Source organism: Hevea brasiliensis, chromosome 17 (genome assembly GCF_030052815.1).
Source record: "Hevea brasiliensis isolate MT/VB/25A 57/8 chromosome 17, ASM3005281v1, whole genome shotgun sequence".
Taxonomy (NCBI): Eukaryota; Viridiplantae; Streptophyta; class Magnoliopsida; order Malpighiales; family Euphorbiaceae; genus Hevea; species Hevea brasiliensis.
The window spans coordinates 14,660,349-14,665,262 of NC_079509.1; positions in this window are offsets into that span (position 1 = coordinate 14,660,349).

Here is a 4,914-nt window from a genome sequence, read left to right on the forward strand (position 1 = left end):
TAATATTTTGCAAAAATCATCCAAATCAACCCCAAAAATTCTATAAACATGCCCCGCAGTCCTTAGCAATGCTATTATACTGTTACAAAAGAAATTATAATTTTCTAGCTACCCATGAATATTTTATGAATTTTATTTTAAATCTAGCATTAGGCAAAAAGAGCAATTTGGAGTTCGGATTTACCTACGTCGATTCTAACATCTGGAATGCGTCTGGGCGTTTGAGAATGGTGGGAAGCACTATAATATTGACTCACTTTTGAAATGAGTACGATAGCCAACCTATCTGGCCCGAAAATGAAGTCCCTATCGCCGATAGAATTTCCTCAAACTAGAATACTTATGCGAAGCTCACAACACTAAGAGTTATTTTCATTTAATTAAATAGACTCATTAAAGATCCAAAAAATCACTGCGAAGTCCTAGGATCCACTAAATTTTTGGTGTCAGAAAAATTCTAAATTGGTGTCGTTGTGAAGCTCTCGCCGAGCGGAGCATACTGGTGGTCTCAGAATCTCAATGCAATTCACGGTTTGGGAGAAATCTAACCCAAAATTCGAAATAGGCTAAATTTTCTCGGGCTTGATTCACATAAACTGCCCAATGAAAATTAGTGAAATAGGTATCTATAGAAAGCTCTTGAGGAGTATAACACGAAGGGAATTGGACCCAGTCCAATCGATGGCCAGATTGCCCGGAATCAGCCTGAACAGCTGAAATGGCGTGGCTTTAAAGGGAGAGCTTTGGAGTGACTTTTCGGTCGGCTGGAAGTGTCACACCTTACCTCTTTATAAGGTATAACATGATCCCGTAATATACCTAATGAATTACTGAACTACACCTACCGATAACCCATTAAACATACTACAAGGGATTTTAAACAAAACATAACATTTTATTTTACTTTTATATTGTGGAAAACTTCATTGTGGTGGTTGAAACTTTAGTAAACCCAAAATTTTTAACTTGTAGAAATCATGGTATAAGTCAAGTAAAAGATTTTCTTCAATCCATCTCACAAGCATAATAAAAACTCATTTACATTTCAAGTAAACATTCATTGGAAATAATAATAAACTAAATATTATAAAAGTTACATTTTCATAAGTCTCAAAATAAAATTTCAAATATTTACAATCCCAAAATGCTTTAGCAATGTAATGCTTTTTAATACAAACTGCTCAATGTCCGTACATCCATACATATAGTTACAAAATACATCAAAAGGAAATTATGGGGGTATACATACTATATATACCCACAGTCAATACAAGGTACTACTTCCAAGTCTCTCACTTAGCATCCTTCTCCTTTCCCTTACCTGAGACAACATAAATAAGCTATCGCTGAGTATATCATTCAGTGGTGCACAACTAATAACTTTAAAACTTAAAATAAAGCACAATTTGTCAAAACATAATAAATCATATTTTTCATAAGCATGAAAACATCACAATAGTTCTAAGTGCATAAGAACCATTTATTGAAATCACTTTTCAAAAGAGAAATCACTTTTCAAAAGAGAAATCATACTTCACAAATTACAATTCACAAAGTATAAGTGTTGCTACCATCAACACACAATTTAGGTAATGACACAAAATTTCACGATCAATGCCATGTTGTACACCACAACAAAGCAAATCAACCTCTCTAACCATTATTAATGAGGGAAGGGCTAGCTAGTTAATGAGTACTCATATAGTCTCGCCCCACTAACCGTTATTAATGGGAGACATAATCATAATCAAATATCAAACCCCAAGTAGCCGTTACTATTAGGGAGTTTCGAAAGGGACTGTCATGTTAATTGTGGTTTTAAAATAATTTTCAAAAGTTTCTCAATCAACAATCACATTTGCAAAACAATAAATATATTCAAATCATCATAAAACCTATATAGAGATGGCAACACCCAAATTTCTCAAATGCAAGAGAAAAATCATATCTCATTCAAATCAATTTATAAAGTTAAAAACAAAGAAAAACGTTAGTTGTGCACAAACCTTTAATAAACCTCCTTTCTCTTTTCTTACTTCTCCTAGTTCGTCCCAACCTCTTTTTCTACTGAAAACACAAAAGTAGAATGTCTCAATACTTATCCAAAATATTGCCAAGAACTCATTACACAAATGTCTAATGCATCCCTAAGTTAACTTTGTAACTTTAGTGAGTTTTGAAATTCTGAAGAGTATAATGGCCTAATTTTTGAATCACATTTTTACCTAGTTCCAATCATAATTTGATGAGGTGTTCTTCGTGAAAATTGTTCCTCTAGGTCTCAGCTTTATTTCCCTTTTTAAATCACCTTATTTGGAGTTTTGTAGCTCAAGTTATAGTCAAATTAATGTTACTGCTCACGTGAGCAACCCTGTAGATTCCAGGTTTTTAGAATTCTGCTCAATTTTGCATCTAACATTCGAGCCTCTTATGTCTATAATTTAATCCAGTTCTTAAAATAATATTGTAGGTCTCTGTCTTAGGTTTCCAAGCCATTTTGAATAACTCCAATTGGAGTTTTTTAGAGAAAGTTATGACCTGTTAACCATGCCAGGGTCATAAGGCTATTTAGTTGAATTGCAGGAATCCAACTTAGGCATTCTAAATTTTCCTAACAATTTCCCTAAGTTGTCATAAGATCTAGGTTCTGGTCAAAACATAAAAGTTGTAATTCTATGTGTTATAAAATTTTTGGCTTTGGAATCATTGCATTTGCAGTTTTGTAGATAAAGTTATGGCAATTTTTCCAAAACTGGTCGGATGGCCATTTTCCAGAATTTCAAGACTGGTCCAGGTTCTGGTAAATTTGTTAACCCAAATTTATCCATCAATTTGGTTGGGTTAAGTTCATAATTTGTCCTTAAATTCTTCATATGAAATTTTCTACTATGTTTCAGGTTTTTATCAGTTCAAGAGTCAGGTCATTTGGAGTTTCCTAGAGTGAGTTATGACAATTTTCCTATTACTGTTCACGTGGTCACTCTGTCAAGTCCAGAATTCCTACATCCGGATTCAAGGCTCATTTAGGGCAGCTTATGGTCATTTTCTAGGTAGGGTATTTTCATGAAAATTCTAACCCTATGTCTTAAGTTTCATTTCCAATTAGTTTCACACCAATTGGAGTTGTGTAGCTCAATTTATGAGCTACCAAGCACACTAGACTCAATGTCTAAAATTGCAGCCCTAAAGTTCAATTTTCATTTCCTTTAATTACTTCCACTAACCAATCTCAATTCACATTTAATTCATCTCAAATGACCATAATTTAACATTAAACACATCAATGGCACTTCCTAGCACAAAACCCCCAATTTTCCAAAACCTTATTTTGCAATTTCCCCAATCCATACCATTCCATTAATTTCTTTCATCAACTCAATGTCAAATCACACTCAAGGAACTTCAAATGACCACACTTTGTCATTATAAACATTAATTACACTTCATACAATAAAAGCCCTAATTTCCCATGAACCCTAATTTTCAACTTTCCAATTTATGCAAATCCCATGCAATTCCACAACCCCCAAACATGTATACCACTTCAATTAAACTTGAATTCATCATCAATTTAGCTAAAATACATCAAACCCTAAGTTTTCCCCAAGTTGGCCAAAAATTCCCCTCTCCATAAATGAATGATTCTCATACTATCTCATGTAATTTCATCACAATCTAACTTGATTCAAAGCTTGTATAACTAATTAAGCATGAAAGAAACTTACCTCTTGATGATTTTTCCCAACTTTCAATTTTCTTTCAATTCTCTTGTTCTTCTTGCTTCAATCCCTTAATCAATGATTTCTTTTGATGTTTTCTATTAATTAGATAGAAAACCCATGGAAGAAAAGTGAGGATTTGAATTTTGAGAAGGGGTGTTAATGGAGGAAGAAGGAAGAAGAAGAAAGAAAGAGAGAGGGAGAGAGTGTGGGGGAGGGTGGCGGCATAAGAAGAAGAAGGAAAAAAAATGGCTTTTTAATTTTAGTATAATTTGTCTTGTCCCTTTATATAATTATCCCCAAAATTAGTTTAATTATATCATAAATTTTAATTGTGTCATAAATGTAATTAAACTTAAATTTTTATTTCTTTTCTTTTCTTTTTACATTTTCTCTTAACTTTTCCTCAAAATTTTGTCATAATTCAATACATTATTTTTCATTTAATTTAATTGACATTATAGACACCATATTTTGATCGATCTTCAAATTCATAGTTCGAATAATTACAATTATGTCGATCTCCCTAGTAGGCGTTTGACCGATCTCAACCAGTTATTTGACCCCAAGTCATTTTCTTTGAGCTAGTAACCTCCCAGATAAATAATAAACTTCAAAGTGCACTCAAACCAAGTGTTTTCCGATCTCCCTGACCTGTTTTGATTAATCTTCAGACTATCTGATTTTGTATTTTTGTTTTTTTGATCTCTTCATGTTCAAGATCCCCAATTCTGGGACGTATTGTGATCGGTTACCTCACTCGAATTGTTTAAGTGTTTAACTAAGTTAATGTTTTAACCGATCTTTAAATGAGCAGTCCCGAACTTACAAATTCAGAATAAGACTTGTTCTCAAATCATTTTTATATGCGTCCAAGATTTAATCAGTTTTTGGTCATAAGGCTTTCCGATCTCGCACTCGTGATTACATTTATCTGATCCCTTTAAACAGTCATGTTTCATGATTAATAACCGATCTTAAGTTCTGTGTCCGAGCTTATCTGATTAAGTGGGAGTTGATTCAATACTCATCCATACTTAGTTTAATATTTTCTGATCTTACCAAGATTTGATCACAAACAAAAAAAAAACTTTAAAATTCATTCCAAGAAATAAAATACACAAGTCATTCAATAGGAGGATCTTCCCTAGCCTGCTCTTCAGTTACATCTTCAACATCTACTCCCTCCTCTCTG